The sequence below is a fragment of the Rhinopithecus bieti genome, unplaced genomic scaffold (genome assembly GCF_001698545.2).
Source record: "Rhinopithecus bieti isolate Rb0 unplaced genomic scaffold, ASM169854v2 scaffold_7648, whole genome shotgun sequence".
NCBI lineage: Eukaryota > Metazoa > Chordata > Mammalia > Primates > Cercopithecidae > Rhinopithecus > Rhinopithecus bieti.
In genome coordinates, this window is record NW_016805609.1 from 2052981 (window position 1) to 2076485 (window position 23505).

Here is a 23505-nt window from a genome sequence, read left to right on the forward strand (position 1 = left end):
ATTTTTTTTTTTTTTTTTTTTTTTTTTTTTTTTTTTTTTTTTTTTTGATGGAGTCTCACTCTGTCACCCAGGCTGGAGTGCAGTGACACAATCTCAGCACACTGCAACTTCTGCTTCCCAGGTTCAAGCAATTCTCCTACCTCAGTCTCCCAAGTAGCTGGAATTACAGGCATGTGCCACCATACCCAGCTAATTTTTGTATGATTATTGATTCTTAACAGCACGATTGTCATGACGAATTACCCAGGAGATATGGTATCTGCCATCTGCCATTATTGCATATGCCTCTATGGACCAAGGAGCTAGGCACGTGATGTGAGTTCAGTTAACATTTGTTGGATTCAGTTGAATTGTTTCCCAAAAGTATTTAAGCTATTTATGCTGGGCCAGAAGACACTGCTGTTTTCAGGTGAAAATTGCTTTAATTGCTGTATGCATGGTTCAACCTAACCTTAAAGAGAAGTAATAAAATCAAATGTCCATGAGAGACATGATGAGAAAGAAAAATTCATTTTTAAGTGACATTTCAAGTATGATTTATCATTGAATAACTTCCTTTTGTTCAATTTGGTATCACATTGTATTTTTTCTCTCTGCTGCCTCCGAACAGTTAAGGAATTGAGCAGTACCATAAAAATGAGCTGGTCTTAGAGGGCACACACAGCAGTTATCTTAAAAAAGAAATAATCAAAATTCTGTACCACTTCCATAAATATAAACTAAAATAAAACAATTCTTGGATATCTGAGTTCTCCCTTTTACTTCTTTTGCTTTGCTTTTGTCTGATATCAAGAAACTGCATCCCTGTAATGAGTAATAGTTTGGGATTTGGTTTCTTGCTCGGGTAAAAGTTATTTTTGACTTATGTGACCTGTTTTACTTCTAAAGTATAAATGCTTTAGTCTCCTAGAGCTTTATCTCCTTTAACTTGATGTTTTTCCTGATTTGATTTTCATCTTAAAGGAATGATCCAAAATGCCAGTTACACAAAAGTGGGTGCTATTTTGCATGTCCACTTAAAACACGTAAAAGAAAGTGATGACTGTTGATCAAGGCAAGATGCCAAGAGTTCTTTCAGTTCCTAGAGGGAACTGGGAGAGAAAAGTGACCTGGGGACCCATTCGTTTTCTGTGGATGGAGAGGTCTTGAGAATTACTCTTTCAAATCCAAGGAGAGGGAAGTGAAAGGCCTTGCTGTTCTGTTTTGACCCAGGAGCCCTTAGTGACTCAAATGATACGTCTCCTTAAGGCTCTCTTTGGGTGTCTGTAAAGGAGATACTTTCCTTATTGCTGCTGATTATGAAGATTGAGTAAATTCCTGTTGAAAGGGACTTTAAAGATACAGGGCTGGCCAGGCACGGTGGCTCAAGCCTGTAATCCCAGTACTTTGGAAGGCCAAGGTAAGCGGATCACCAAAGGCCAGGAGTTTGAGAACAGCCTGGCCAACATGGTGAAACCCTGTCACTGCTAAAAATACCAAAAAAAAAAAAAATTAGCTGGGCGTGGTGGCTGGTGCCTGTAATCCTAGCTACTCGGGAGGCTAAGGCTGGAGAATAGATTGAGCACGGGAGGCAGAAGCTGCAGTGAGCCAAGATCACACGATTGTGCTCCAGCCTGGGCAGCAAGAGTGAAACTCCATCTCAAAAAATAAAATAAAAACAAAAAAAGATTAAGGGCTAACACAACATTTCTCTTTGGGAGGAAAATTTGCTGTCATAAAAATATCCACCCCATAGGGATTTGTATTTTGTAACATGCCTTCGAAAAGACAGCCTATTTTCCATTGTTAAAGGTTATTTTATGAGGTATTTCCCGCAGTATTATGTTGGTGCAAAAGTAATTGTGTTTTTTGCCATGCTATTTATTTTTCTCCCTTGATTTGCTTTAGCACATGCTCCTATGTCATTGACTTCGTATTAAAGAACAATACCCTATATCTACTGTTTTATATCAAATGATATATTTAGACCCATTCTAGGATCTTCTAAGACATCCTAGAATTTGTCAAGTTATGACTCTTGGATTCTGTCGGTGGAATCTTTACTCCAACTCACAGACCAAGTGTGATCCACTCAGTGCTCTCGTGCAGGGAGAAGTACTTAGCACGGACCTGCTACCGTGTTCCAGTGATCTAGCATCTACAAGACAGCAGGAAGATGGCTGGAAACCTCCTCTCCCTTTGAGAGCATACATAGTGAAAGGATCAAATTTCATAGGCTGATTTGTTTGAGAGTAATACATGGTCAGTTTACTCTCTGTCAATATATTTGTCAATGCATCAAAATATAACTTCTAGAAGTACAGAAAGATTTTCAGGATAATGGTTTCCTATATTTGAAATAAAACTAATTACCAATTAAAATGATAAAAACAAACATATTAATCCAGAGCTGAACACACACACACACACACACACACACACACACACACACACACAAACTTAGTTAAATTTGGTGCCAAAAATTGAATGGAGCAAACTGTCATCTTTTTCATAAATATTGACTATATCTATGCTTCCAAATTCTCTCTTATTTTTTTCAGTGATAATACATGGACATTTGTTCCATGGATAATAAAAGGCTTTATAGGCTACAAACAAAAGCAGTTTTGAATTTCTTAGTTATGAGAGGTGGAAAATCAAACTATGCCTAAAACTATCATGCTTAGTGTAAGTTAAACAAGGTGTGTTAACACTAAGCCTTTCTGTCAGGTCACACACACACTTACACACATACACGTATTGTCTTTATTTCTGGCAAAAGAAAATGACATCAGATAACTAGTAATGACCTAAAGCAGTCTGTAGCCTATTCTTAGAATATGTGTGTGAATTTGATGAAAGCTTAGGGACCCTTTCTCCAGAAAAGTAAACATACATGTGGGTAGACCCAAAAACGTTTCTACACAATTTCAGGGGCTTTATGGATCCTTGAAAACTATCTTAGCTGATCATAAGCCTGTGAATACTTTTTAAATAGACCCTTGCAAAACCCCACCCTAAATTAAGCATATTGATAGATCTACAACGGGCATCTGTTTGTGTTATTTTGTGAAACTCACTGAGGCCTCTGACACAAGTTCTAGGATAAATTTTTGAACAAAATTCTATGCCCAGGAGGACTATATCACATTATTACTGCCCAGTTATATTGATTGGCTAAACCGTCCACAGTGAAACACTGTGTATAGCAGTGGTCTGCAACCTTTCTGACACCAGGGACTGGCTTCATGGAAGACAATTTTTCCATGGACTGCAGAGGGGGGATGGTTTTGGGATGGTTCAAGTGCATCACATTTCTTATGCACTTTACTTCTATTATTATTACATTGTAATATACAATAAAATAACTATACAACTCACCATAATGAGGAATCAGTGGGAGCCCTGAACTTGCTTCCCCATCTAGGGTTCCCATGGTCCCATCTAGGGATGATGGGAGACAGTGACAGAGCATCAGGCATTAGGTTCTCATAAGGAGCATGCAGCCTAGATTCCTCGTATGCACAGTTCACAATAGGGCTCACACTCCTATAAGAATCTAATCTGCAGCTGATCTGACAGGAGGCAGAGTTCAGGTGATAATGCGAGTGATGGGGATTGACTGTAAATACAGACGAAGCTTCGCTCACTTGCCAGCCATTCACCTATGGCCTGGCTCCTAATAGGACATGGACTGGTACCAGTCTGTGGACAGGGGACTGGGGACTCCTGGAAAGGATATCACCCCACTCTCTCTCCAGTCTCCTCTTTCTTTCTTGTTTTTCTTTTTTTGTTCACACTTTTTTTTTCTAAATTACAGCTCGAATATAGGATATTTAAAAAACTTTAGCAAGATTCACAATCTTACAAATTAGAATCTGCAGGATAAGACTTCATAGAAAAGAAACAGCTTTTTAGAATGTCAAGAATGCTACATTTTTTATTTGTGACATAAAGAAAACATTTTGGGAATCCACTGCATATCCAGCTGGGCTGGATTCATAGGGCTCACTGCCATTTTCTTTATGCCCATAAAGAAACTGATGTAAGTTCCTTTGAAGAGCCTTATAAATTTGTGTCTCACTCAGCTAAACCTACTGGCCGTTCATTGAAGACAAATGAATAAAATAAAAGGTTGTTTAGATTTAATTTAAAAAATACTGTAGGAAAAAAAATTACCTAGATTCTCCCAGGTCCCTTTTGTGGTGAATACTTGTTCTTTGGTTTTGGAATAAAGTAAGCCAATTCCTTAATTGATTGCAGTCATTTTTCATTTTCTACCATCACCAAAGACTTGTCATAGTTCTCAGAACTTTCCATTAGAATTTTATTTGACAGCAATAAAAGGTTGCTTTAAGCAGGAATAGGCAAGATGCTCGCCACACTCTCCAGCTTTTGCAATTTTGGAACGGAAGCATTAGAGCATCCAAAAATGTGAGCTTGAGTAACAGATTTAACAGCTCTGCATTCTACAGGGTTTTAGGTTACCCTAGGGCTTTCTAATTACATACTGAACCCTAAGTCCTTGCATAAGATAACCTCTTAGATTTTTGTCACATTTTGCTTCAACTGCTAGGCAATTCAGCCGGGACTCCCAATAAAGCTAAAAGTGTCCAAATTGCCATAAGAAAAGACTGGGCAAGGGATTGTGAGGGAGAGAGGTGGCAGGAGTGAAAGAATGTCTTAAAATTCCAAGCAGTCTTTCTTCTTCTTCTTCTTCTTTTTTAACAGCAAATAATTCTCTCTGCTGATATGAGACCATAATCTATGATCAGCTTAGCTATTTGTGAAAACATTTGTTGTGTAATAGTAAAATGCCTGGGTAACTAAGAATTTCGATCAAACTAAATTCACTCTTGGGTTTTATGTCAAGGTCACCCACAGATGATCTAAAGTGCTTATAGGCCTGAAGGATAATCTATTTGCTGTTGGAAACTGGCTCATATTTACATGGAGATAGAGCATAGAAGATCATTCTCTACCTACATCTTAATGACTACAGGCCACAGATTATTACAGTATAGGTCACTTAAAAAGGGGATTTGCAGTTTCAGTGAGAGATAAGTTCCTGAAGATCTTGAATAATTCAATACTAAGTCTATCAGTGGTGGCTAAATACTTGTGTTTACTAGCTAAAGCCATGTCTCAATAACATGAACACAGTCAGCAATTCCCCACCTTGCCAGCTCCAGGGTTATATGATTTTTGTTGATTTAAAAGTCTGTGTAGAGAATTCATGTGTTTTGACATTATGCATCCATGGAGAGAGCGCAGTCAAGCTATTCTGCCTCGTTTTAATGGGTACCAATTTACTGCCTACTTGAGAAATAATGGCTGAAGTTTGCACACTATCACAGCTCTTTACAAATAGTTTCAGAATTAGATTCTTGATGTCCTTAACTATTTAGTGCATTTCTTCTGTGGTCTGGAAAGTGTGAGATGAATTTATGAAAACTACATAAATCTGATAATCAGTTGTGCCTGAAAATAGTCAAAAGTATTTTTTTTTCTTAGTAAGTTTAAGGTGCTTCTTGCAATTAGGAAGATTCCCAGTTGTGAATACATGAATATTCAGGTACAACTGTGGAAATATTATTGTACAGACAGAGAATATTTTAATATATTATATTTTTGCAAAAGCAAATGTGACTAGAAATCTTTGAGCTATTTAGGAGAAGAGTGAGCCCAAGAAAATATCTAGGGATGACATTTGAAAATAAATGCATTTCATTTTAACTAGAAGGTCTCTTAGGTCTTCTATGGAGGCAGGTATTTTGGATATTGCCTTCATGTTATAGAGTTAGGAAAAATTATCTCTTCAAGACAGCCTAACTATAACTGGAATGTATCTGACCTTACTTGTAAATGGGTAATAAACTCAGATATCTTTTAGTGAAAATCTGTGATGTAGCCAATTGGTGAATGCCAGATCCAATGCAAACCAATCCTGCACGCTATATATTTTTTTGCCACTATAATCCTGCACTTAAACTGATGCTCAGGAAAGCATTTGGAAATAGGAAGTACCACACAAACTATTAAACAGTCGACATGCAACAAAATGTTTCATTTCTAAATATTTATGGTTCTCTAGACAGAAAGAAATTCCTCGAAAGATGGCTTGAGTCCTTCCCTGAGGTTAGAACTTCCCAAGGCATATGTTTCCAACCCACTTTGGGACTAGGCAAGGGTAAAAATAACATGAATTTCTTAAACGTCTTTTTCTCTTATTACCAGTTTCTATGGCAACTCCCTTACTGATATTTAACTTAATGGACCCCCTCTGTATACAATCTTTTCATATTTAAAGCTAATAACAATACTCTAGAATAACATGCTTATATATTTTATCCTGGCATGTGAAATTTTAGCAAATTTGGCTGGAGATATGGGGATGTCAAGACACTGAAAATATAGTTTGGATTAACAAGAATGCCTTCCTCAGACAGTGATAAAAAATTGAAAACTGATGGTGCATAGCATATCTTTTCCTAGGAACTGAGAATGCAGAATATATTAAATTAATATGGCAAATTCCATATTTTTTTCTGTTTGTTTTCAATACTGCTAAACGAATCTATTTTGTGCATTATCAATGCTCCAGGCATTTTCACAGCAATCCTGTATTAACGCCCATCGACTGGCCTTCTTTTGGGGCACTGCGTTCTTGCTTTGCTTTTCTATCTAGTAATCAGAGGACAAAGAACAGAAGCTGGGCAGTGGATGAGTGGATTGAATGGGAACTTTTCAGGCCTATTCATAGTCACTTGTCCATGGTTCCTGCAGAGTCCCCTATTCACCAGGGCAAACAAAGTTTTTTGTGTAAAGGCTACATAGTAAATATTAATATTTTAGACATTGTAGGCCAAAGGGTAAAATAGAGAAAAATTGTGCAGGTACTTACATAATAAGAGAGAAAAAAATTCTACACAATTTTGTATAATTAAAATTCAAAATACAACTGAATATATATATGTTTTAAAATACAGGCCTACTAATAAAAATGGAATTTTTGTATAAATGCTGAAGTTTGAATTTCATTTAGTTTTCATGCCACAAATATTATTATTTCCAAACATTTAAAAATATAAAAGAACTAATTAGCCCATGAGCTAAGTAAAAATAGGGTGGGCTATAATCTGCCAATCCTCCATACAAACATGTTTCTGCCTCCTTATAAAAAATACCCATTTATGGCTGGGCACAGTGGCTTATGTCATAATTCCAGCACTTTCGGAGACCAAGGCGGGAGGATCACTTGAGCCCAGGAATTCAGAATCAACCTGGGAAATATAGCAAGAACCTGTCTCTACAAAAAATATTTTTAAAAATTAGTAGCGTGTGATAGCATATGCCTGCAGTCCCAGGTACTCAGGACCCTCAGGTAGGAGAATCACTTGAGCCTGGGAAGTCAAGGCTGCAGTAAGCCCTGAAGGTGCCATTGCACCAAAGCCTGAGTGACAGAGTGAGGTTTTATCTAGAAAAAATACACACACACACACACACACACACACACACACACACAACATATGTATATGTATGCATATACACACATATATACATACATATATATATACCCCTTTATATACATACATATATATAATCCCTTTAGGTACTCTGCATGAGATTATCATGATCAAACGTTCCTCTCCCCAGCCACCCTCTGCTTGCTCTAAGGCAGTCTTCACCTGTCCTTTATCCTGAAGGTCCACATGAGCTGTTTTCTAACTGTCAAAACCTGGCAGGAAGAGAGTACAGACAGTCCTTCACTTAGAATGATTTGACTTGCAATTTTTCAATTTTGCAATGATGCGAAAGTGATACATATTTAGTAGAAATCATACTTCTAGTGCTCATACAACCATTCGTTTTTCATTTCCAGTATCATTTTCAATAAATTACATGAAATATTCAACACTTTATCATATAATAGACTTTGTGTTAGATGATTGTACCCATGTGTAGGCTCATGTAAATGCTCTGGGCACGTTTAAGGTATGTTAGGCTGTGCTACGATGTTTGGCAGGTTGTGTATTAGTTGTGTTTTCAACTTAAAATTGTTTGATTGGACATAACCCCATCAGAATTGGAGGACTGTCTGTACTTGGATTTGAGGGTCTTTCATATGAGAATTTGGGAGAGCAGGTTTTTTTTTAAAGTGGGACTTTAAGATGAATTGTTCAGGTCAATGCTGAGTGTAGACCCAATACCCTGTTTAGTGTCAGGAGGGGCTTCCTTTCCAGCATCGCTGATGATTGTGTGGGAAGACTGTTTACTATATGGGAAGTTACTCTGCATCTCTCATGTAAAAAGAAAAGGAGTCACCTGTGTGGGTTATCAAGAAACTTCACCCTGATAATGAAGGGCTTAGATAAGGTCTAAAACCCAGGGCAGAGAGAGAAATCACTCCTCTCTGAATATCCCCAGGTTCTGGAGAGCAGCACCACCTTCTACATTCCAATGAGGCTGGGCCTTTTGCCTGCTCCCTTCCTGGCATCATGGACCCCAAGACTTGCTTGATTGCAGTGAGCCTTCCTGGAAGGGCTTTGCCCCTCACCACTCCCATCTCCATCCTGCACTCTGGAAGCCTTGACCAGTCTCACTCTCTCAGAGGAGGCTTTTCCTCAGGTTTTGGGCTGCCTGTTTGCAACTGGGCAGAATCTTCCACATTCTCATTCTCAGTTTCTGCTTTCTAGGTCCATGACTATCTCTTTCCCCATACGCCTGCTGGCTTCCCATCGACTCCTGCTTTCCCTGATTCACTCTCAGCATGTGCTGCTCTATTTTATCTCCCTGCTACTGTAAACCCCCACAGCCTTGCTGGACTTTACAAAGCTAACAACATATAAGCTGGAACCATGCACGTCCTAGAAGGGCAGAAATGCATCTTGATGTATATTGATACATAAAAAGTATACAGTTGGCCTTCTGCATCTGTGGGTTCCACATCTGTGGCATCAACCAACCATGGATCAAAAATATTCTGAAAAAAAAATTATTTCTGTAGTGAACACATACAGACATTTTTCTTGGTCCTCATTCCCTAAACAATAAAGCATAACAACTATTGGTGTAGCATTTACATTATATTAGGTACCATAAGTAATCTAGGGGTTATTTAAGATATCTGCAAGGGTGTACGTAGCCTATATGCAAACACTATTTTATACAAGGAACTTCAGCATTCTCAGATTTTGGTATCTGTGGGAGATTTTGGAACCAATCCCCCACGGACATTGAGGGATGTTTGTATACTGATATTCTATACAGTATTGAATATACAGAGTAGGTATATAATTCACAAAACTGTTTTGAATAATAAATGAATTATTATTATTTATAAAGCACTTAGAGCCTGGCACTTAAGAGTTTTATGCTTAAACACAAATATAGAGATGCTTATTTATATTTATTAAGCTTATACAAAGTTTCTGCTTTAAATGTATAAATGATTCATGAAGAGAAAAGAAAAATGAATGCATTTTACATATTTAAACCAAAAGAAGGCTCTGGCAAACAAATGAAATAGGCTCTTCCAAAGTTTGAATACTCTCTCATGCAGACTGATAATATGCCAAGAAAGCCAAATTCCTTTCTCGTGTGTCCAAAAGGCTAACATTTTCTGCTTTGGGATAGGTGGCCTTTTGTATTACTCCCCAAACGTCTTCCCCCAGGGGTCTCTCTTTATTCATCAACCAGCTTGTTAAGTCTTTCGAGTTCTGTGGGTTGTAAGGAGATGTAAATGCTAAATAACAAAACCCATAAGCCAACTCCAAGTGTATTATATACTCAGAAGCTAACTTAGCTTTTTACATAATCAATGGGAGCTGTTATTCTCTTGTGGCCAGATGGCTCTGATTGAAATATTCTGCTATTAATGTCAATACATTACCAGGACATCCAAGCAGCAGTCCTCTGAATAATTTCAATAGAAAAAGATGGTCAATCCCTTGGGCTGTAAGACAAGTATTACTTTCATAAAAGGGAAAAGCTAACATTATTTTCTTTGGAGCCACTGTTGGAAGGCTGAATCTTTTAATGTAATTGATCTAAGTCTACAAGAAAACTCTCCCAAACAAAGCTATAGTCTTAGTCTCTGCTCTGTGCAAAACCCACATCAAAAGTCAGATCTTGCCTTCTCAAATGTAATCGGAGTGGTTTTAACTCATTTTACTTTATAATACGCTACCCACGCTCCCCTGCAAATGTTCCAGGATCTAAGTCCATAGTCCATACAAGTTCCTTGGCTTCTTGACTAAATTAATAAGGAGCAAAGCAGCTGAGGGAATAATGGATTGGAAAATCACAGAAAAGACCTGGTCAATGTTTCAGGGACGAGCTGGGCAGGAAGGTGGACGGTTATAGTGAGGGAAATGTTGCTGGTGGTATGCATGTTAATTTGCTTTCTCCAAATTATAAAAGTATTTTTTTTTTCTTTGTACCTATTGAAAGAGACAACAATTGCTTCTACCTGTCCCAAATGCTAAAAGCTCTATTTTCTCTTCAAGGAATTTTGTTTTTGATGTTCTCTGAGAAACTTATATTCATCCTTCAGGTCCCAGGTTCAAAGACATTCTCATTGTGTATCCTCATAGCATTTTCTTTTTAAAAGAAGCACATGCCAATGAACATCCTTTATAAATTTGTCAATAAACTATGATGGTATTAAAGAAAAACTTCTTATAGTGCCTTACATACAGCTTTTGAAGTTTTATCGCATTAATTTCATGCGTAATGACTTTTGATGTGGGTTTTGAACACAGCAGAGATGACTAGGCATCTCCTTTCTCTATTCGGTATTTATTTCTGTATTACCAACACATCATACAATGCTCTACACGTTGTAGTTGCTCACTGACATTTGGGGTACAAAGGAAGGCGGGGGGCTGGGCATGGTGGCTCATGCCTGTAATCCCAGCACTTTGGGAGGCCTAGGCAGGAGGATCACTTGAGCCCAGGAGTTCAAGACCAGCCTGGGAAACATAGGGAGATCTTGTCTCTACAAAAAAATTTAAAAGTTAGCTGGGCATGGTGGCATGTGCCTTTCGTCCCAGCTACTTTGGAGGCTGAGGTAGGAGGATTGCTTGAGCCCGGGAGGTCGAGGCTGAAGTGAGCTGTGAGCTGTGATTGTGCCACTGTGGTTCAGCCTGGGTGATAGCGTGAGAGCTTGTCTCTTAAAAAAATAAAAAGACAGATAGCTTAAATGACAATGTAATTATTTCCACAGAAATTTTAAAATTATTTATGATAGGAGTAATTTTCTCTTCATCAACTGACCTGCGATGCAAAGTAGACAGATGTGATTTAAATTCTCATGAAATCAGGAATTATACCAAATGCCCAGTGTCTGTGCTCACTGGTTTTCCTGTGGGCTACTGAGATTGCTTCCTGACTGACTTCCCTAATATAATGATCTTCACTTAACTGCTAGCTGTCACTCACAAATACAGTCTTTCTGTAAAAATACAGTGGGTTTTTAGGAAAAGTCCATTGTTTTTAGGAAAAGCCCACTCCTTTAGTGTGATATGGAAGACTCTCCTCCTTGTTCTGCACCCAACCTTCATCTCCCCATCTCCTTCCAGAGTTCTCTCTCTACCTGATCCTAGTCTCACCAGAGTATCCTCACCATCTTCCATGCAGGGTGATTTTTAAACTTTCTCTTAGCCACACCAATTTTCAGATGAGTGTCTTTCTTCATTCCTGCTTTCAAGAGGAGGAATTTTTCCTATGTACACTCCTGGACTTTCTCTGCCCCTTTACTCACTTGGCTACCCAGTGAATTTGAAAAGACTAACTGAGTTTGCTCAGCTCTGCTTGGCTCTACTTCCTCTTGACATCTGCCAGCTTTCAGAGAACCTGAGATCTCCCAGCTCCTTCGGGAACCCAGACCCTGAAGATGTGCACTGGGGTGAGGAGGTGAAGACTCACCATAGGATTCTGCCCAATTTTGGAGAGTCATTAAGCCCACTTGGCCAATAAAACTAAAGTCCCATCTGTTCACTTATCCCCTATAAGTAACTTTCAATGATACCTTGAGTTCTGCCAAGTACTTCTTTTATTTCTCGAATTGGTCAGAACTTGGATGCTGAAAAGGGATACTATTTCTTTCTTTCTTTATTTCTTGAGATAGGGTCTCACTCCATCACCCAGGTTGGAGTGCAGTGGCATGATCTTGGCTCACTGCCACCTTGACTTCCCAGGCTCAACCGATCCTCCAACATCAGCCTACAGAGTAGCTAAGACCACAGGCAGGCACCACCACACCCAGCTAATTTCTGTATTTTATGTAGAGACAGAGTTTTGCCATGTTGCCCAGGCTGGTCTAGAACTCCTGGGCTCAAGTGATCTGCCTGCCTTGACCTCTCAAAGTTTTGGGATTACAGGTGTGAACCACCATGCCTGGGCCCCTGGGGGTACTATTTAACCCCTCAGAGACCCCTAAGTCAAACTTCATAGTTCAGATGTTACCAGTTCCTGAGGCCCTTCCTAACTTCCTCAGCAGGTATTCGTTACTCATTACTTTATGATCTCATTTTTTAAAAAGAACGTCTTTTGGTGATTACTGTATTCTGCCTTGCTTTAAGGAGAAATTCCTCCACTTAACTGTAAGTAAACTCATTCTGACAGACTCCCCAGCCCTCTCAGGTAACATTCTGGTTCTTACAGTGCCTCACACTCAAAAGGTAGTTTAAATACATGCTTGTGAAATAAAACAAAAATAAAAAGGTACAATGCTTAGGATCATACCTTAGGACTAGAAGAGATAAAGGGACGGGAGTAACGTGGTAATCATGACGGGGTTGCCTGTCATACCTCAACACTGTCGGAAGGTATCCTGCCAAAATGGAGATGACAGCCAACTGGGTGGCCTCATGGTGTCCTTTTACAGGCCTTAACTACGGGGTCTCAGCAGTGGTCAGAGACCTAGAGAAGAACATGCTGAGTGCCTTGGGTGGGTGTTTGCATTTCACCTGTCCATCTGGATTACATCTGAAAGAGCCCAGATTCTTAGGGACTTGAACAGCCAATTTCAATTCAGCTGTCCCGCACTTTTAAATTGAAGTCTCACTCTTTCTCAGAATTGAACCCAGCTAAAGTGACAAAGTAGCTCGGCCACCAGGGAGAAAACATTAACAAAGGTTTACATTCTTCCCCTTGCTGGAAGGATGTCTATAAAGCTATGATTTCCTCCAGCTGAAATGAACAGGAACTATATGACTGAAATGGAAACCTAATTCTGTTCCCACTGAGGGGATTGGTATGTTTTCACAGCTCAAATGCTGTAAGCTAGGCATGACCTTCATTCACCACCAAGGTCATTAAAGTAACCATTATCATACATGAGACAAAGGAAAGGCAATGATTCCTCTGGATCTAGTAATGGTATTTCATCCAATTTCTGATCCACAGTTGGGAAAAGGGATAAATTGTTACTCGATTATCTGGGCATCTTTTGTGAAAAATAACTTGTTAAGTCTAATCTGATCCAATCTTCACTGTGACTAAATCCTCAGTGAGAAATATGGGTGACAACATGGTGGGTAACCTTCTTTCCTCTGGAAAAGGAGTTCCCTCCTTGTTTCCATGTGCAGGGAGCTCCATTAGAATGGCACATCTAGCCTCTTGTCTTTCCTTTACTTCTCTCCACATATAGAATTGAATAACCTGATTGGTGGTGACTATTGTGTTTCTTGATTGGATAGAGCTAATCCTGCAGTAATGGGAAAATTAACTTATTTCTTCCTTTCCCTCCAGGGACCAGTGCCAATCAATCATCTTGGTAAAAAATGTCTGCTACAGACCAATCTTTCTTCTCTGGTGGGGTTTCCTGGAGCTGAGGCAGGCCAGCAAATCCATCTGACCCTCACAGTAAGTCATTGATTCCAACAACTTCATCATTAATAAAAATGATATTTTGATCTCCACCTGCCTGACTGTGGTGTCTAGCTCTCAATTTGAAGGCTTGATACTTGATTGTATCCAGTCAAGAGTGGGATACAGTTTACTGGGTCTCTCCAAACTCCAACACCATGAACTGCAATGCAGTCATTTCTGTTTCTGACATTCGCTTTGCAGCAGCACTGAACACAGTTGAGCCTCTGGTTCAACTCTGAACATAAACTTTTTTTTTTCAACTACAAATATTACTTTCTCTGAAAGACAATTTTTTCTTGAAGTCCTTAATTTATGCATCTTAGAAACAAAAAACAACAGCAACATGGCAGCATGTTCAAAAGCTCATTACAAATGGAACTAAAACAAAGTTGCTTGTGAATTTCTGGGTTGTAGTGGATGATTTAATGTAATGAAGTCCACTGGGCCAATTGAATATAGATAGTTTATACCTGTCATCCCAGAGTAATTATTCTGAATAAATTAATGTTATTCTCTCTCCCTAAGGAGAAGTAGCCATTGCTGAGCACTGGCCAGGTGTCAGGCACTCAGCCAGGTGGGCTGCATATCTTAATCTGCTCAACAACCTTCTGATAGAGATATAGTGGACCCTTGAACAACATGGGTTTGAACTGCATGGGGCCACTTATATGTAGATTTTCTTCTACCTCTGCCACTTCTTGAGGCAGCAAGACCAACCCCTCCTCTTCTTCTTTCTTCTCAGCCTGCTCAATATGAAGATGATGAGGATGAAGACCTTCATGATGCCCACTTCTACTTTGTGAAGAGTAATGTATTTTCTTTTCCTCTTCCTTATGGTTTTCTTAATATGATTTTCTTTAGCTTACTTTATTGTAAGAATACAGTATGTAATATACAAAATATGTGTTAATTGGTGGTTTATGTTATACATAAGATGTCTGATCAACAGTGGGCGATTGATGGTATTTTTTTTGAGAAGTCGAAAGTTATGCCCGAATTTTTGACGAACCCTCTAAGGGCAGCATTGTTCAAGGGTCGACTGTATTGTCATTTCCACTTTACAGTTAAGGAAACTGAGGCATAAAGGGTAAATTGCAAAATTGACACAACTAATAAGTGTCAGAAATGGGTTTCAAGCAAAGTCCTGTTAGGAAACCTACAGTCTGAATTCTTGATGCTCTACTGAGTTGTCTCTCACTGAGGTGACCATCGAATTTGTCATACAATCAGGACATACGTGCAAGTAAAGGGGTCATTATTAATAATTACTCAGGGATGAAAGGTATCAACTAGAGTTATTTAATCCTGAACAAACCAGTATATACAGTCACTCTACCTTGCTTATACCTTTGGGTCTCAAACTGGTTTCTGGTAGCTTTTAAATATAGATATAAATCTCAAATATTTAAAAAGGGACCTGTGTTTGTTCATTGTTCCTTCTCTTTCTGGCTTAAAAGGGCCAAGGCTCACTGTTGCCCCTTCCTGTTTCCTGGGATCAAGTTTCTCGCTCTAAATCACAGCTGTTCATTAACAGAGCTATTTCTTTCTCTAGCTACATGGAAATGAAGCTCCAGGGAAGGATTAGATCATTAAGCAAAGGAAAACAGCCGCAATATAGCAGCACCTGCATAAATCTTACAAGGGGAAAATATAAATTGAATTTTTTTTTTCATGTTCTAGCATATCCTTGATGGTGCTGGAAATAAATCCCTTCTACTTTTCTCTCTTATAAATGAATGCCCCATCCAGAAATGAGATGATGAGGAATCAGGAGACAGTCATGGCCTAGAGACAGGCAATGGGTGCTTTGGGTTCTTAATCACAGGAGTATTTAACCCCATATCCTACTTTGTCCTGTCTGTGAAACAGATACTTGCTTCTTTCTACTGCTGCCACCAAAGGATCTATTTGATTGCAACAATAGGGGCTAATACCATTATTGTAGAAAGTAGACTATCTTAATGTTATAAATAAGAGAGTGGCACTTTAAGGACTTCTCTTAAAACCCTGATTCTAATGTGCAAAAACTAATTCATTCATTGAAAATTATCCCAATAAAGGGGTGTGTAGAAATCTCCTCTTCAAATGTCTCTCAATTTTAGTGTGCATCAGAATTCCCTGAAGGAGGAGCGATTAAAACACCCACACTGCTAGACCCCACCTCCAGGGCTTCTGATCAGCAGGTCTAGAATAAGACCTGAGAATGTACATTTCAAGGAAGTTTCCAAGTGATGCTATTGTTGATGGTCCCAGGACCCATACTTTGAGAACCAGTGCCCCAGCGTAAAGCAGCAGGGAAAGGAGATTTTTGCCTGTGAAAAGAAGTGAAATCTAACATGTGCTTCCTGGAGCAAATTAATGCAAAAGTCCATGGAATGAGATTGAAATAACCATGAACAATGTTTTTTCCAGAAGTCTATTTTAAAGTCTAAACCAGGCATCAGCAATTTTTTTTCTGTAACGGGTCAAATAGCAAATATTTTCAGCTTTCAGGCCAGATGGACTCTGTTGTGACTACTCAACTCTGTAGTTATAGTGACTATGTTGCAGTAAAGCTTTACTTACAAAAACAGACGATGGCAGGCTGGATTTGGCCCACTAGTTGTAGTTTGTTCACCTCTGGGTTTAATGTGATAAATTACATAAGGAAACATATATTAGTCTGTTAAGCCTGAGTGTGCCTGTGATCAACGAGAAACTAACCAAGTTGGAAATCTGGCTGTATAAGCCAATCTTTGATGCCTATTTTGGTTGTACAGGATTGATACAATAAGCACTCTTATTTTAGAGGCAAAGAGTGGGAGACATGCCCTGTTCTTGCAATTCAGTCCCTAAAACTAGCTGTTTGGGACTATTTGAAAACAAACACGCTACGATTTTACTCTATTTTAACAGGGGTTTCACTGCACTACTAAAAATTGCCTAGCTATATATTTAGTACCTTTACTATTTGGTGCTTTGCCTAAAAGTAAAGAATATCTTTTCTGTGTAGCGGGCTAATTTATCGAGTTGTTAATTAATTCAGATTTTGTTTTCCATTTGTTTTTCCTTCTTCTCATTTCAAAAGAGGGCCACTGGGGTGTCTATTCTCAGGAGAGGTTTGTGTTGCTGGCCAGAGCTGCTAGGGAACAGAACTTGCCTGGAGAACTTTTGTGGGGGGGAAAAAAAAAGTCCTAAGTCTACCAATTTTCTGAAGGGGAAGAAGAGGAGGGCAAGTGTCTTTGATGGGGGAGAAGTGAGAGCAGATGAGATGTGGAAGAAATAATCTGAACCTTGAACAAGAGGGAAGAAGGGACTCGCAGCATCCCTGACAGTCAGTCCCCAGGTCTCTTCCTGCTTGGCCTGTCAGTAGCATTTGACACAGTTGGCCATTTCATTCCTTCCTCTTGGAAACACACTCTTCACTTTGGCTTCCAGACAGTGTTGAAGGAAACCAGAATATTCCATTCTAAAATATGCCTCTTTGACACAAATATTTTTATGATACAATTTTTTAAAATTGTAGAAAGGGCTGCCTGAGCTCCCCTTTCTTACCTATAGCAAGCCACAACAATTCCTGGAGAGATTCTGCCTTGCCTCTGTTTACCTAAAAGCAGAATTACGAAGACAAAAGGTCTTTCTACCTTCCTCACTCCCACCTCTCCCACCTGAAAACAAGATAGACGTTCTCTTTGAACAGACCTTTATCACCTCAGAGAGGAGCTAGAGTGAGGACATTTTACTCCCTATCAATTTACCTTCCCACATTTTCCCATCTCTGGGAGCCTAGGACTGCCTTCCTCTTTGCCTTGTCACTTTCTCAAAATGTACTGTTCTGGCCAGGCGCGGTGCCTCACGCCTGTAATCTCAACACTTTGGGAGGCTGAAGTGGGCAGATCACTCGAGTCCACTAGTTCGAGATCAGCCTGGCCAACATGGCAAAACCCTAGTTCTACCAAAAAAAAAAAAAAAAAAAAAAATTAACTTGGTATGGTGGCAGGCACCTGTAACCCCAGCTATTTAGGAGGCTAAGGCAGGAGAATCCCTTGAACTCAGGAGGCGGAAGTTCCACTGAGCTGAGATCGCACCTCTGGGCAACAGAGAAAGACTCCATCTCAAACAAACAAACCAACACCCAAAACACTATTGTTCTTTGTTGGATATACTATGTAAGTGGACTTCTAAACCACTGCTTTTGAACACATCCCCTACGTGATGTGAACTGCATGTGTTAATAGTTTGTTTTTCTCTTTTTCTCTCATTATTCTTTTACAGAGGTTTGTCTCAGCTACAAACTTACAAGGGTTAAAGAAAATTCCATTTTCTCCCCTTCAGTTCTCTCTCCCAGTTTCTCTCTTACCTCACTAGCTGCTCCTTCTTCCTCTGTTTTGCTAGTTCCTCCTTGCCTACCTGACGTCTGACAGTAAGACTGTCCCCAAACTCAGTTCTTGGTTGCCCTTCCTCCCCTTCCCTTCCCTTCCCTTCCCTTCTCCCCTGATCCTCCCCATGACTCCATTTGAAATTTCGGCTCCTACTCTGCACTCCCTTCTCTGCTTTCTATCTCTCCTTAGCCCTTATCACTATTCAATACACTATATATTTTGCTTATTTTCTATCTCCTTCCCTGCAAATGCAAGCTGGGTAAAGGCAGGAATTACGCAGGCAACTTGTCTTAGGGGGACTGCTGTGAAGTCCACTGTGGCATGCTGAACCTGAGGCTGCTGGACCCTGCTGGCCAGTGATGCCAGCTGCAGCCAGGGTCCCACTGGCTTTACTTTGGCATGGGAGTTCCAGAGCAACCCACTTTGCAGAGATCAAGCAAGCATAGACAATTATTTTATCAGTGGTTACTTCGGCTGACAAAAGTTAAAAGGCTCTTTCTTAACATTCCAAGTACTCTGTAAGCACGAGAGAAGGAGCATAATCATGAAAGAGAGAGAGAAGAGAGGCAGAGGAAGGAGAAGGGTGGGGTGAGGGAGAGATGGGGGCAGTGGTGTCGGGGGGGTGGGGAGACAGAGACAGAGACAGAGACAGACCAAGAGACCTAAAAAAGGTTAAGATTGACTTTACCAAAAACGAGGTGGAAAGCGTCTTGGAATTGGGTTTATTTGAATAAAAAAAATAGTTTACCAAGTGACATTTCCTACATACCTAAGTTTATGAACAATAATGCATACACCCTATAAGAGTTCTTATTACTTGAATAATGAAAAAAAAAAAAAAAAAAAAAAAAAAAAATCCTGTTTTACATGTGCAAAATAGAATCTAAGAATGGAAATATAAAGATAAAGTGAACTTTCTACTTCTCCCCAAACTCTTCATGCGGGCACGCCATGTTTAATTGCAGCTCATTTCTCAGCCTCCCGCAGGATTTTATTATAAATTCTATCATGCACCAGAGTCAGTGTGCACTTCCTCTGTTCTCCCTCTGGGTGGAAGAAATGCTGCTAATGAGGAAGGGCTCAGCTCAGATTTGTTTGATGACCAGAAAAGCTGACTCTTCAATCTTTTCCTCCCTGTTTTAGCACAGGCACACCTGTTTGTTCACCCTGCCTCGTTCCAGCAGGAATTGCCCAGTACCCCATGTGAACCCAGAGATGCCAAGGCTCCTTAGCCAATGAGAGTTCTTGCTTCCTCTGCCTGCGATTTGGGACTTGAATGTTTGCCTGCTGGGCTGCAGCACGTGAAACTCATTACGCAGCTTTGAAACCTGGCCTCCAACACAGAATGAGAACAGCCTGTTCATGAGGAGAAGAGCTGTTTGTTTCAGCTATGGGTGCCAAAAAAGAAAAAAAAAAAAATCAACTGTTTCCTTATTTGGCCATTTTAGGGCATAAAATCTCTATTTTCCTCCTTTGCCTCAGGGGTTTATGATCTTGAGCTGAGGGTTCAAGGTTAAAAAGTTTTTGGCCAGTGACGGTGGCTCACGCCTGTAATCCCAGCACTTTGGGAGGCTGAGGCACGTGGATCACAAGGTAAGGAGTTTGAGACCAGCCTGGTCAATATGGTGAAACCCTGTCTCTACTACAAATACAAAAATTAGCTGGGCGTGGTGGTGCACGCCTGTAGTCCCAGCTACTCGGGAGGCTGAGGCAGAAGATTCGCTTGAACCCGGGAGGCGGAGGTTGCAGTGAGCTGAGATCGTGCCACTGCACTCCAGCTGGGCAACAGAGTGAGACTCTGTCGCAAAAAAAAAAAAAAAGTTTCTATTCTGTTAACAGCTATGACAACTATGACAACTTTATTAGTGACATCTGGGAGCACTATTTACAATCATTTCCCAAGCCTATATGAATGATTCTTCAGTTTTACATCTATTAGTTTCAATGACTTGACATGATCTAAATAATACTTTGAAGAGACAGACAAATAATTATAAATCCTAAGAAGAGACTTTGAAGGGTCCTATGATAAAGTCCCTGGTTTTAAGATGATTATCTCAAGCAAATTAAAATCTCAGCTTGCTTTTCTTTAAGATCCCCAGGGAATGAAACACCTTATCTTCCCTAAATATATCTCGCTATAAAACTGTTGATCATGGCAGAAAAGTGCTTGGTCAGCATAAGTTTTCCCATTAATTTTATGTGTGTCTAACTTTCTAAAATTAGCATCATTTTCTACTGAATGGAATGATCCTAATCTGGACTGAAAAGCAACCATGGGCAATTATCATTTTTGAATAAATGGAGGAAAATCAATAGTTATTTCTTTTTCCATGGAAATGGAAATACTGAGGCCATGGTACACTGACTGCTGTAAAATATATATCATTAGACTCTCTAAATTCATAAGATAAAAATGATTTAACAATCATGATTCAACAGGAACACAGTCAACTTTCTCAGACTAAATGCTTTTATGCCCATGAATTGGAAGTATGCATGATGGTCTTTGCCTGTACATGTTGCTATTTATTTCTCCCGAGCCTTCCTATGTCATTAGTGTTTTATGATTTGTCCTTTTTTTTTTTAATAGCTTTTAGTATCTAATCCCTTCTATTACATCTTTGTGTCAGGTTGGAAATCAGAGCTAAAAATAAAGCCAGGGAAATCAAATAGTGATGCTTATAACAATTTATTGAGCACCTACTTGCATAGGCTACGCACTATGCAAGGTTTTCAGAATGACAACAATGAATAACACACAGGCTGTGCTCTATAGGATCTCACAATCTACAGAAGATGGGAGACTGTGAAGGTAAATGGGAGACTATGAAGGCTCCATTCTACCAAAAGGAGCTGTATGTGGGAGAGGCTGATATAGAGTGCAGCAAGAGCATGGAGGATGAGGTGAATGTGGGCCCAGGAGGATACCAGGGAATGAGTTGGAGGGATGGGAATTCTGATAAGATTACAGAGAAGAGATGATTTTTAATCTGAGACTTAGAAGAAATGTAGGTTTTGGCCAGGAAGTCAGAGTGAGAAGAGAATGAAATTTTAGCAAATGTCAGAAAGAGACAAAACCACATCCAGTAGGGTATATCATTTAAGGGAAACCGCAAGTATCTTGAAATGGGAAATAAGATCTACATGGTGTTATGTTAGGAGAAGAAGCTATAAAATCAGATGAAAAATATGAAAGGTAGTTAGCAATGAAATAAGGAAGATATTGGGTTCCATCAAGATAACAGGTTTCTATGTTATGCTAGGAACCTATTGTATCTAACCACCAACAGTAAACTTTGCTGACTTTGAGACCAAAATGCCAGGCAAACATTTGCGACCCAACTCTTTCTAATCTGAAAAGAGAGCTCAAAATTCTTCCCTGAATGTAAAAGTGTCTAAGAAGTCTTAGAATGGTGGACAGCTCTCCTGTTCAGACCTACTTGTTTACAGGAACTATCCCAGTCCCTGAACAACTAATTCCAATGTAGAAAAGTCTCTTTGCTGAAAAAAGGGAGGTCTTTAGCTTGAATAGGAAAATGGGTGAGATAAACATGACAAGCCAATACCAAGAAACCAGTTTCACTCAAATTTGTTCTGTTCCCTCAAAGTTATTTTTTTGGCTTCATTATGATCTTTATTGACAAAGTAACTTTTCATTAACAAGCATGACAAATATTTCAGTGACACAGTCAACTGTGTCAAGTCGCTTCATAAAATGAAAAAGCAGGGATATAGATTGTGTTGTTTTCTCCACACAAATTATTCCTTAGAGGGAAGACCCTCTAAAAGGCGGGGAAAGCTTTAAACGTGTTTACTTGAGAGCACCTGAAAAATGATGTCATTACAGTCTAAAGTGAACTAATCATCAATTTGGCATTTGTAGTTTGGAAGGCCTTTCCCTTGACTGTTTGAGGCAGTAGAAAGTTTGCGTGATTGGGCTGAACAGATTATAGCACCCACAGAAGGAAATAAGATGTTCTTGATATACAGTCATGTGTTGCATAACGACACTTCGGTCAATGACAGACCACAAATACAATGGTGGTCCCATAAGGTAATAATAGAGCTGAAAAAATCCTGTCACCTAGCGACATCTTGATGATCCTGACACTGTGCAGGCCTAGTTTAATGAGTGTGTTTGTGTCTTCATGTTTAAGAAAAAAGTTTAAAAAATAAAAAGATACAAAATTTTAAGAACAGATAAAAGCTCATAGAATCAGCAAATGAAGAAAATATTTGTGTATAACTGTATAATGTGCTTATGTTTTAAGCTAAGTGTTATTGCAAAATAGCCAAAAGTTTTAAAAAATTAAAAGTTTACAAAGTAAAAAAGTTACAGTCAACTAAGGTTTAGTTCTGAATAAAATTTAAAAAATAAATGTAGTATAGCCTAATTATATAGTGTTTATAAAGTTTACAGTAGTGTACAAAAATATTCTAGCACTCACTCAGTGACTCACCCAGAGCAACTTTCAGTCTTGCAAGCACCATTCATGGTAAGTGCCCTATTAAGGCATACTATTTGTATCTTTTATGCAATGTTTTTACTGTGTGTTTTCTATGTTTAGATACACAAATACTTACCATTGTGTTACAATTGCCTACGGTATTCAGTACCACATAGTAACATGCTATACAGGTTTGTAGCCTACAAGCAATAGGCTATACCATATAGCCTAGGTGTGTAGTAGGTTATACCATCCAGGTTTGTATAAGTACACTCTATGATGGTAGTGACAAAATCACCTAATGATTCATTTCTGAGGATACAGTATCCCCATCGTTAAGCGATGCATGACAGTATGTGTAATCTGTCCAGGGGAATCTTCACTTTCTTTTCAAGTTACATGGTTTGGACCCAGAATATATTAGTCTTTGAGAGTATATTTCACTCCTTCCTAATTCAAGAGCTCCCTGGATGAAGTTCTACTATGACCTTTAACATACAGTGTTTCTAATCTCTCTCATGGGACAGTTATGGGCCCAATGATGGAAATTTTCATGTCATGGTTATCCCAATGCATTTGATGATGGTGCAATGATCAAAAAAGATGCCAGTGATGACAATTGAACGTCCCTTTGCCTTCCCAGCCTCCTTCATATATTCTCAGGCATAGGATGACAAAGGGAAGTCCACGAGTCACATGAAGAAAGACTGTAGCCATGGGTACACGATCAGGAGGTCCTCTGCTTGCCTCTACCCCCACCCTTCTCTCCATCACCCTGACCTATGGGTTCATGATCAGGAGGTCCTCTGCTTGCCTCCATCCCCATGCTCCTCTCCATC

The 23505-nt window shown here is 39.4% G+C and overlaps 1 protein-coding gene across 21 annotated transcripts in view; it reads right to left on the bottom strand.

Annotated features, from left to right (window-relative positions):
- TRPM3 (transient receptor potential cation channel subfamily M member 3) overlaps positions 1–23505 on the bottom strand; it is a 931696-nt gene that overhangs the window by 251811 nt on the left and 656380 nt on the right. The gene's annotated exons all lie outside the window — the stretch shown is intronic.